Source organism: Pelmatolapia mariae, linkage group LG22 (genome assembly GCF_036321145.2).
Source record: "Pelmatolapia mariae isolate MD_Pm_ZW linkage group LG22, Pm_UMD_F_2, whole genome shotgun sequence".
Taxonomy (NCBI): Eukaryota; Metazoa; Chordata; class Actinopteri; order Cichliformes; family Cichlidae; genus Pelmatolapia; species Pelmatolapia mariae.
The window spans coordinates 17,978,700-17,991,034 of record NC_086245.2 but is presented as its reverse complement, the minus strand read 5'-3'; the positions used below and the strand labels follow the sequence as shown (position 1 = coordinate 17,991,034).

Sequence of the window (12,335 nt, the reverse complement as noted above, 5' to 3'; positions counted from 1 at the left end):
CGAGACCATGGGGAAACAAAAGTCAATACACAGACGTAAGATACGGACCTTCACAATAAAACAGGAAATACACAAAGACGCAGACCGGAGGGAGGGAGACAACTAAATAACCAGGGAACTAAACAGAGAACACAAGAAACTAAAAACAGGATAACTAGACTCTATAGTATGAACTAAAGACTAACAAAGTGAATCGTAAATCATAGTACAAAACACAGGAAAACACAAAACACTGGGCCAAATGATCCAGGACCATGACATTGTGAAGCACTTTGGTGTACATTTGGTTTTAAATGTGCTATTTAAATAAAGTTGTATTGTGTTGTATTGTACTAAATGAATCCTTGACCAGTCTTAATTTCTAGTGTAAGTGCATGAGTCGATCTTCAATAATTGTGAAATGGTGTATGCACAATCGTAAACAGCAGTATGAACACAAAAGAAAATCCTTTGTTGTGTTGTGTGTTTGTTACAGGAGGATAAGTAGCTATGCTTCATCAAATGCGTCTAATCTTTAAGCATCATCGATGTGTTTATACAAGTTTAAATTGTGTAACTGTTGTGCTATACAAAATCTCTGATAGTTTTTTTTTTCTTTTTCCTGTGTCATTGTCAGGAACATCCAACAGCTGTCTGAAGGACAGTATCAAGAGATCCATGAATCACTACAGAATTTATGGATTCTGCTTCAGAGGACACGGCAGAGGGTAACTTTGCTTAGAAATGAATAGTTAGTCTTTATTGGTATGTTCATTTCTCATTTGCAGTAAAAATTGCCTTTGTCTCACTGGCAGTTAAGCATTTCATAATAAGTATTGATTGGTGCTCATAGGGGATTTTGAGATACACTTGGAGTTAAAATAGTTAGTTCTGCTCATTCTTTTAAAGGATGCAAAATCAATTTAGTTTGGTAAGGAATTTTATTACAGTACTGAACATAAGCTGTGTAAATGTGCAGTGATGCTAGAGGCACAGAGGCCCTCCACCAGTCATCCAGTCCTAATTGCATTCATCCAGGAGGACACTCCAGGGCCCAGTTCAGCAGTGGACCACCAAATGCAGGATCAGGATGAGCAGGAGGATGAGGGTCAGCTGGAGCCAAGAGTAGGGGAAAAAAAGGAAAAGTTCTTTAAATAATAATCATTGTACATAGTTTCAAACAAATAATTAAAATAAAGTTCAGCTATGTACAACATAAAATGTAAAAAGTTCTGTAAATAAAAATCATTGTAAACACTTAAACGTTGGTCATATGGACCTGGTTTAGGTTTAAGCAGTCGGATGTTCAGCAGAAAAATATCATCTGCAAATAATGCCAGGTGACAGTAATACCAAAGAGAGGGAATACAAGTAATTTGTTTTATGAATATGAGAGAAGCCAAAAAACTGCACCCTCCACAAATGCACAGTCAGTCAAATGGAAAAAAAAAAGCAGACTGATATTTTCCTAGCCCTTCCCAAAGGCACTCCGCATGGGAAAATGAATCAGCCGTGGGTTGATATGACAAATGCCATTACCGTATACTTGTGTAAGGACATGGCATCGTTTCTTACAGTAGAGGAAAAGCAGCTTTAAGAAAATGATTAAGCTACTCGATCTATGTTACGAGGTACCCAGCTATGGAACGCCAGGACTGATATGATCAATTAATTAAATACACCATTAAAAAATTAAATGTGTCAATAATTAATTAAAATTGGAAGTAATCAATTAAATAAATATTTATGACATATTCAATTAATTAGTTATTTATTTCACATTTTAATTATTTGACACATTTAATTAATTATTTAATGATATATATATTTAATTCATTTTGGCACTTTTGTCCCCTTCAACTCTCACCCTGAAACACTTTTAATATTGTCTGGTTAAATTATCAACACAGAACATGTTTGCAAAAGTGCTCCGTACATGCTGCTCACATGTCAGCTGTTTAATGCCTGCAGCTAATTCAAGAAACACGCCCACATTACCTGGTGGTAGTCACAGTTTAACTGAGAACTGAAACACTTTTAATATTGTCTGGTTAAATTGTCAACACAGAACATGTTTGCAAAAGTGCTCCGGTTTTTTTTATGTTACTGTTTCAGTCATGTTATGTTTAACTGTCAAAGGCTTGTTAGAAACTGAAACACAAATTGTGCAGACTTCTGGATGTTAGAAGAAAACTAATACTGCTCATGAATGAGACTAAAGGCAGGAAGGCGTCCTTTAAAACTAAACATGTTATTAGCACCTCCACATTTATATCGTAGTTTCTAAAATATAGCACATGTATTTCAGTAAGAGCCAATTTATTGGTGTACCCTCATGATTAATATTCACAATAAAAATATTAGTCAAACGTCATGAAGTCTGTATTTTTTTTTCATGGTGTCTAACAAGCCTGGTAAAGTTAAACCTAACAGTACGTGACGGAAACACCGTGTTTCTGTCAGACATCTCCGAAATCACTGAAGCACTTTTGCAAAGAGGCTCCATCTTGACACACCGACCAGATGTCGGAACATTAAACCTCTACATTCTCGGCTAAAAAAAACCCTATTAAAACTGTATTTGGTGAAATACAAAAAGGGTTTTTCAAAGTACAGTTCCGTTAGTTTCCACATGGTGGTTGTTGGCGTGGAGAAATTACTTCCAAAGCAACGTGTTTGACCTGATCAGCGTTAACCCCTCCCCCTGAGTTTGATGGGTGAGGTTGACAGATAAAATTAATTCAGGAAGAGAGCTGAAGATGTCAAGTCTGCCAAAATGAATAAATTAAATAAACCATGAAATAATTAAATATAAGGGTCAATAATTAATTAAAATGTGAAATAAATAAATAAATGTGTCAATAATTAATTGTGTCATAAATATGTATTTAATTGATTATTTCCCATTTTAATTAATTATTGCCACATTTAACTAATTATTTAATGGCATATTTAATTAATTCATTAGGATAGTCCTTGCAGTCCATACCCAGCCGCAAACATTTTAGCTGAACTGAAAAGCTCAAAGCTGATTAAATTTTTTTTTAATGTTTTGCACAATAAATGTTCTTAAAATGGCACTCTATACTTTTTTGAAGTGTGTTTAATTATTCAGCATACTCACATACCAGATAGTGATGGGATATCCGGCTCTTTTTAGTGAGTCGAGCCGTAAGGAGCCGGCTCTTTCGGCTTCAGGTTGTTTTGTTGCTTTAATTAATTTATTATTAACAATAATATAAAATTATGCACAAAAAAAAAGTTCATTTACCTGTTACTACTACACACCAAATCCGGTCGTTGGTACTTCCTGGCTTGTGTAGCCACTAGGTAACAAAAGCTCAACACTGCACCTAGCATCTTGGAGCACTTCTGTTGTCTTTTGTACATGTTTTTGAGTTTTTACGTGTTTTGGAGTTTGTACGTGCTTCAGAGTTCGTATGTGTTTTGGAGTTTGTACGTGCTTTGTCTCTAGGGGCCACCGTAAATATACTTTTATTTATTCACTCCACATTAAATGTAATAAATAAATCATATAATACAAAAACCAACTATTCACATTTCAACTTTTAACTATTTAAATTTTCAGCTTTTTCCTTTTAAACAAATTTAAAAGTGAAACAACACAAAACACTGCAAACCACAACACAATTAAATATAAATTAAAATATGAAAACAAAAACAACATGCATATTCTCTGTCATATGGGCCTGCATGAACTGAAAATAGTTGTGGATGATTACTATACCTTTCTAATGTGACGTTGTTGTCCCTGCCTCTCTTTCTCTGTCTCTCCTTCCCGCTCTGTTCCTGTGCTACTGCGAGTGTAACTACCGCCCCTCCCCCCTCTTCCCAGCGCAAAGCACAAGGCTCGTATGCGAAGTGAAGCGGGAAAAAAGTGCGAGAGAGAGAGAGGGCGAGAGAAAGAAAAAAAAAAAAACCCCCACCGCTCGCGATAAGGGTCGTGTAGCAGCAAACAACTCCTCCAGAGAGGCTGTCCTGGTGAGGGAGAAGTTCATGGCCCACTTCTTGGCGGAGGGAGCTGTGTCTTGGCAACCAAAGGAATAGCCTGTTTGAACTCCGAGTGACGTCCCCACAACGGCTCTTTTAAGAGCCACCCACAAACCACTAAAGAGTGTTCCTGCCTTTTTAAAATTTTCTTAATAAATGGAGCTCTACTCCAAAATAAACTAACCTCTCTTTATTCTCTTAAATAACTTGTCTTCACTATGTTCCTATATACAGTGGGATGCAAAAGTTTGGGCAACCTTATTAATAGTCATTATTTTCCTGTATGAATCGCTGTTACAATAAAAAATGTCAGTTACGTATATCATATAGGAGACACACACATTGATATACACTAAATATTTATATCTTTTCTTTTTTTTGTGTTGCCAATTTATGCACCTGCTTGATTTTGTTTAAACAGTTATTGCACACTTTCTGTAAATCCAATCAACTTCATTTCACTTCTCAAATATCAATTTGTGTGTCTCCTATAGGACATATTTAACTGACATTTGTTATTATTTTTATTATTTTTTATTAGATTTTTAACCTCAAAAACGGCACACACCTTTGATGTTGCGTGACTAAATCTGTTTTCCTCATCCATAAATAAACGATTTTTTTTCGAAAATCTCGACCCTGGCAGGAGTTTTAAATAATCTCAATTTTTAGAGACCCCAAACGGCGTTTACGTGTGGACAAAAGGCCCAAACGCATAGAAAAATCTGTGTTTTCAAAAATACCCGTGTTCGTGTGGACGCAGCCTCACCCAACGGCATGAACATGGACACGCCGTTTGGGTTTAAAGTCAACAGCTCACTGAAGCTGAGCTGCAGGTTTTGTCCCTCTCCGACCAAAATGTACTTCAAGAACAGTTTCCCATCTCACATCTCTGTTTTCTGCATTATTCGTCTGCTTATTACGCACTAGTCTACCATTGTATACAACAGTGTCAGCCGCTGTTTTTTTCTCTTCCCCCAAAATGACCTCCAACAACAAAGCTTAAGTTTTGCTGTTTAATACTTTTTTTTTAAGTATGCCAAATTAAAAAACACTTATATTTTTAAGACGGTTATCTGCTATAAAAAGCCAGGCCAGGAAAATCTCCTTCATGTTTTAATCTCAGTTAATTGGACACAAAGGCATCTGCTGTGAAAGAGGGAAGAAAAACTGAATAACAAATAAAAAGGTACGAACTAATGAATATGAACTGGTAGTAAAACAGTTTAAGAAATAGAAGACTGATCATGGCGCGTGATAAGGACATGAACTAATGTGTTAATCATCCAGAAAAGTGAGGGAGAAGGCAACGGCACCTCACAGGCCACTGCAGGCAATTAGAAACTGATCCTCTTTGGTCAGCTTGACAGTATGAAATTTGTTGGTCATAAAGGTCAGACCAACAACAGCTGGAAAGAACAGTGTACAAATTAGTCAGGTTTTGTATGTCAGTGATGTTGTAAGTGTCAACAAACAAGGATCAAATGCAATCTGTCTAGTGTATTTAGACTGCAAGAAAAAGAAAGTATTTTAATACTACTACTACTAATAATAATAATAACAATAATAATAATAACATTATCTGTAAAACACTTTCAAACAAGGTGCTGAACAGTTATTTGAGATTAAAAAAAAGATAAAGAAATAAATAAAAGCAATACAATTTAAAAACTAAACTAACAAGCACACAATTAAGACACATAGGATAGGGTGAACAGTGGGTCTTTAATTTAGCTTTAAAAAAATCTCATAAGATTTCAGGGAAATAAACTTTCTCTTCAGAGCTGTTTTAGCTTTTGGTTAACAAGTATGTGAATACTTGTATGTATGTAATTGTATGTATTCGCAAGTATGCATACATTTGAAAAAATCACGCAAAAATACAGGAGGGCTGACCTATGACCCGTGCAACGAGACACAGAATTACTGTGACTGTGATGAAGGTCCAGTTCCAAACTTGAGGTCCGGCAACTGTGACCACTCCCACAAAAATAAAAATGAGGCTTTTATTAAACCTGCTCCACATATTCAAAAAATATTTGATGGTCATTTCAGATTTGCAGGAAATGTTGGCCTGGACAAAGGGTCGCATCACAACACAGCATGCGATTAACCTGGAAAGAGAAATGGTAATAATAGATTTTTTTTTAAAAATATATTATGTAATAATATTATTATATATAGTCATATAATATACACAATACAATTAATGTGGGGTTTTTTTTCATTTCACATCCAGTTGGCAACATTATAGACCACAATAAAGTCAGGTAACACACAGCCATGGTATGTTAAAATTAGTACCAGTTTACTTGAGCTGGCAGCAACAGTGACCACTTTACAAAAACAAAAGAAAAAACACACAGCTCAGAGGTTCAGTTACATACTAATTTGGAAAAATAAATAAAGATATATTACAATTCCTGTCTGGTAGGGACCTTCTCTAATCTATTCATGAAATTTTTGTGTGTCAAAAAGGGCCAAAAACAACCTACAAATATGCTCAATAAGCAAAGCAACTGGTCAGGATTCCTTCTCCTTTTCAGTACAGTGGTCCCTCGTTAACCGCAGGAGTTGTTCTAAAAATAACCGACAATAGGTGAAATCCGCAAACTAGCCAGGTTTATTTGTTTTACAATTATTATAGATGTTTTAAGGCTTTTAAACCCCTCACGACACACATTATATACTTTTCTCAGACAGGCATTTTCACACTTTTCTCTCTTGTTTAAACACTCTCAAAGTTCAAACATTTGTAGAAAAATAACTCCAGTATTATAGAATGAAACCAACTTCAGAGTCACACTGCTAGCGAATTAAATGAATGTGACAAGCTGAATGCATTCTGTACTGTACAGGAGACACAACACGGAGGAGATTGATTGACAATGGCCTACAGCCAATCAGGATGAAGAACACAATGTGCTGTAAAAAAAAAGAAAGAAAGAAAGAAAGAAAGAAAAAACATGAAAATTTGCACTAAACAAAATCCACAAAAGTGCAAGGGTGAACCGCGTTATAGCAAGGGACCATTGCGTTGACTTTTTCTTTCTAGGTTTTGCAGAATAATAAAAGGAATTCACATCAATAAAATTCCTCCTTTACAGACCAGTAATCCAGAAAACCAAATTCAGATTTTAAGGTGAGGGGCAACACATAGCTGTGGGCAAGGGATTGTCCTTGAAGCTACATATCCATCATTCCTGACTAACTGCATCAGCACCTCTGTTAGGAACATCAATAATACCCGCAATCTTAAACAGCCTGAAAGTAAACAGAAAATGGATTGCTACATATTACAAGAGCTGATGAAATAGTAGTGTCAGAAAATGCTATACATGCCACTAAATCCCGGCTTGGTTCAGGTGCCGTTAGATTAGATTAGTTTCGCAAACCATTGGGAATTTATAGAATATAATTTCCCTAAATGTATATGCAAAATATAATTGTCTTTTTTTCTTTTCTTTTCACAGATTTATTTTTTCAAGTGGAGAAAATATGCCAATCCCATATTGTTCCACTTGATTATTTTATATTATCATTGTTTTTTATTTTATCTTATTTTAAGTTATTAAAAATTGGACAGGCAATTATACTTAAAGGGAGAAAGAAAGAAAGGGAGAGAGAAAACAGAGGGGAAGGGGGAACAGTAAAAGAAGATACAAAGAAAATCCGTTGGATCACCTGTTAAAAGAAGAAAAGAAAAAACAAACAACAAGAGAATAAGACAACATAGAGAGAACAACCTAGATACGTATGGACAGTAATTTTAAAAAGTGCACATGTAAAACACATGTTTTAAGCAATGCGGTTGAAAAATTGGGGTGCACTTAAGTTTTGTGCTGGTGCACCAAAGAAAAAAATGTTAGACGCACCAGTGCAACCTAGGCCTGATATATATACATACATACACACACACACAAACAGAAGAAAAGAATATAGCGCAATATATATCGTTACCACACGCTTCAAATTATACTGCAATTTAGATTTTAGTCCATATCGCCCAGCCCTACTCTGTATGTAGAACACAATCTGAAAATGTGTTATTTCTTTGGTGTTTCTGTGGGCTGTTATATAGCTGACTTGAACAAACTTATGCAATGATGCCAGAGAGGTTGAACATCTCAGCTGACAGGTAGGCCATGTTGCAATAGAGAAAAACAACTAGAGGCTCAACGATGCCCGTATTGGAGGTGAACTGTGTGGTGTAGGCAGTGAGGATGCCGTAGCAAGATCCAACTAGGATGCCACCCAGTCCAGCTAAACTGAAAGCAATGACTCCCAGGAAGATCTTCAGAAATGTCACTGAGGCAGTAACATAAAATTCCTGATAAAGACGATACAATACCTATGAGAGGGAAAGCGAAAGAGGGAAGAAAAACTGAATAACAAAAAAAGATACGAACTAATGAATATTAGTCAAATAGTTTAAGAAACAGGAGACTGACAGGTGATAAGGACATGAACTAATGTCTTAATCAACCAGTCAAGGTGCAGTTAAAATCCAGTCAAGGGATAAGCACAGAATGTATTGCTCACTGTGAAGCACTTTGTTCATGAAATATAATGAAAATAAATATGAACTCTGGGCTGGTTACATGTTGTATGAATTAAAATGCAAATATTACAGCAAATCAGAAATCCAAGACCACAGTTCACAAAGTATATCACATTATTTAAATGTCAAAATTAGTATGGTTACATAGGTTGGAAAAAAAAAAGCATGCACAATGTGTGGTATATCTTTTTGACTTGTGCCAGTGTCACTTTAGCCAGAAAAATGTCTGCTTCTCATATATATATCAGTCTGGTGTGCTACTTAGACTCCAGTTCTGTCACTCACCACAGCTACAGCATCACTCAGGATTGACTCGCCGAACAGCAGGATGTGTACGATTGCGTTCATTTGGATCTTCTCAAATACAGCAGCAGAATCCACTGCTGATGTGATTGATCCAAAGAGCAGGCACTGCAGTAGACCTGTGTTGGTGAGTACTGTACTGCCTGTGCCAATTTTACATACTCCATAAAGAAAACCCCCAACAAAGAAGGCATTGCAAATGGAACCCACAAAGCCAAAGAATAGAACTCTGCCCAGGTTTTCTAATAAGGGTCCGATGGGCAGGAAGTAGCCAGCATCTAAGATGATGGGGGGCAGCAGGCAAAGGAAGAATAATTTATGGATGATTTGTGGGACTTCTTGTCCCGCGGCTCTAAAGAATCCCCCAAACACCAAGCCCACCACAATAAAAAGGCACCTGTCAGGCACACGGGTAGATACATACGGAAGCCGCTGGAACCGCATCAGAGAGATGTCGGCTTTCTCAGGCTACGTACACGGGTATTTTTGAAAACGCAGAGTTTCCGTTTTTTTAATAAATCTGTGCAGTTTTGAAAAAAGATGTCCACATGTAAACGCTAAAAAAGAAATGTTGGCCAATCGGAAGTCTAGAAGCCTAGGATGGAAAAAGCGAACATGGTTTTGTGCCCTCACAAAACCTGAAGTCCTTCAGAAAAGTTTTTGTATTTTTCTGAAAAGGCAGCTAGGTTTTGTGCTACTTTTCAAGTGCGTTTATCATTTCAAATGTTATTAACTAAAGACTATTTTGGCTGATGTAGACTCGCAACTTAGGAATGAACAAAATGCATACGTAATTTAATAAATGCATACAGCAGACGCAGTTTAATTTAAAAAAATACATTTATTCAAAACTGACATCGGGAGTTTGGGTTGTGAGAGCGTCTGTGTTCAATGTAGAAGTTCACTCTGATGTCTCTGTCTTTCTAAATGTAGGGACAGTAACTGCGTGTGTGTATATGTAAGCGTGTAAAAATCGCAGATAGTAAGATTAACAGCAACAGTAGTTATTTATTGTAGAAATTCAACTCATTAATCACGTGGCGTCAAAAACGGCACACACCTTTGGCGTTGCATGATTAAATCTCTGTTTTCCTCATCCATAAATAAGCGCAAAAACTGAGTTTTCGAAAATCTCCACCATGGCAGGAGTTTTTAAATCTCCATTTTCAGTGACCCAAAATGGCATTTACTTCAATTTTGCATGTATTTTTTAAAAGTATTAAACAGGAAAAATAAAGCTTTCTTGTCAGAGGTCATTTTGGGGGAAAAGAAAAAAACAGTGGCTGACAGCGTTGTAAACAACCGTAGACTAGTACGTAATAAGCAAACGAATAATACAGAAAACAGAGATTTGAGATGGAAAACTGTTCTTGAAGTATATTTTGTTCGGAGACAGACAAATCCTGCAGCTCAGATTCAGTGAGCTGTCGACCTTCAGCCCAGACGGCGTGTCCGTGTTCATGTTCATGCTGTCAGGTGAGGCTACGTCCACATGTGCACAGGTATTTTTGAAAACACAGATTTTTCTATGCGTTTGGGCCTTTCGTCCACAGCATTTTGGGTCACTGAAAACTGAGATTTTTACAAGCACACACAATTCTTAGCAGGGCAAAGCTATGAGCTAGAAATCCAGGCAGACAGCCTAATACAACTGCTAATCCAAATGTTAATCCCTGAGCAAACAGGAAAGGGAAAGGGATTTTGAAATGAGGAGTGGAATCGCCATTTTAAAAAGCATTTTGAAAATCAGTTTATTAAATTGAAATTTGAAAAAAGGTTTTTGAAATTTAAGAAAAAGCATTTTGAAAATCACTTTATTAAATTGGAATTCAAAAATGAATTTACAAATGCAGAATTTATTCTACAATTCATTATTTAAGCACAGAATTCTTTATTTCGATGCGGCTGGCTCTTGTGGTCCTCCATATGAAAGGCCATATAGTGTGTAAGAGAATAAGACTTTTTTTTTTTTTTCACGCCATGTTCTTAAAGTAGAAGATCAGGCAGTTTCGACAATTTCTGCATGCTGCCAGTGGCATAAGCACAGTGTTAAACCACTAAAACAGTCAGTCAATATTTGCAACAGCTTTAAAGTCTTTGTGCATGAACACGCTTGGTATTTACTGTACGCATTTTTAAGCAAAGTCATCTATATGTAAGTGTGACAGTTAACTACAGTGGAACCCCGACTTACGAAATTAATTCGTTCCCGAGGGTCTTTCGTAAGTCGAAAATTTTCGTAAGTTGAAGCACCCATTGCGCATGTTGATTGAGGCGATGCTGAACGATAGGCTAATTGCTAACTAGAACAACAATGTGTCGTTCAAGCGGAACAGCGAAGCGCAAGTACGGAAGCCAAGGGGTTGTCACATGATTCGGAAGGCTTTGTAGGCTCAGCCAATCAGAGCCAGTGGATTTCGTTACTCGGGCATTTTGCTGTAACACGGGCAGAAATATTACCATTCAGTGTCTTCGTAACTTGATTTTTTCCTGAAACGGGGTATTCGTAAGTCGGGGTTCCACTGTACTTTTTTTTTCTTTGTTAAACAATCTGGGCTTGGTTTTTAATAAATAACACCATAAAGGTATGTGGAGCACACTTTGTGAGAGAGTGACTTATTTTTTGGTAACGGTTCGGTTTCAGATTTTGTACTGGGAGTATTTTAAGTTAAGCCCAGCCCTCCCAGACACCCCCAGTGTGGGCATTTTACTTCATGGGTTGAAGACTCATGTAAGAACGGCCCTGATTTTGCACCTGAATGCAGTTCTACACGGTAAGTGGAATTAAGTCAAACTTACTAAAATAGTTAGAAACTGGTGCTAAAATGTGTATGTATATATATATATAGAGAGAGAGAGAGAGAGATATAGAGAGAGATATACATATAGATCTAGATCGAACTGGTTAAGTCTGCATACCAGAGCCATCATTAATGCACAACACAAGTAGGATGGCCAAGAGAGTTTGCTTGACAACTTCCATACCATATGATTTATCTGTGTGATCCACTATGTGATCACCAGGAAAATTGCACTTTAACCCAACTCACGTTCAGATGTGCTGTCTAACAAACATAATTCTGAATGTTTTTCATTATATAATTATTCACCCCTGGCTGCAAATGGGACACCTAAGTTACCTGAAGTAGGAGACACTTGTATAATTTGGGTCAATAACGTAACACAGGTATTTCCTGAAAAGGCTGAACTCATAGTGACAGGTCACATGGAGCGTTCACATAAAATCACACTCACCTAATTTCATCAGAGAAGCAAGGAGGATCCACAATGCAACTTCAAATGAAATCTGAACTTTTCCATAGTCAAGATGAAGAAGTGGGAAAACCTTTCCGGTGCCGTTACTGCCGATGTTAGTTGCATTGTTGGAATGTGCCGTTGGTGGAGAAGGCTGCTTGGAGCTAGCAACATCGTGGGTAAGGCCCAAAATCATCAGCAAGAGCATTGCCAACCTGTTGTGCAT

The 12,335-nt window shown here is 36.9% G+C and overlaps 1 pseudogene; it reads right to left on the bottom strand.

The window, feature by feature from the left end:
• Window positions 1-1,447: 1,447 nt before the first annotated feature.
• On the bottom strand, window positions 1,448-12,335 carry LOC135932728 (Na(+)/H(+) exchanger beta-like; annotated as a pseudogene).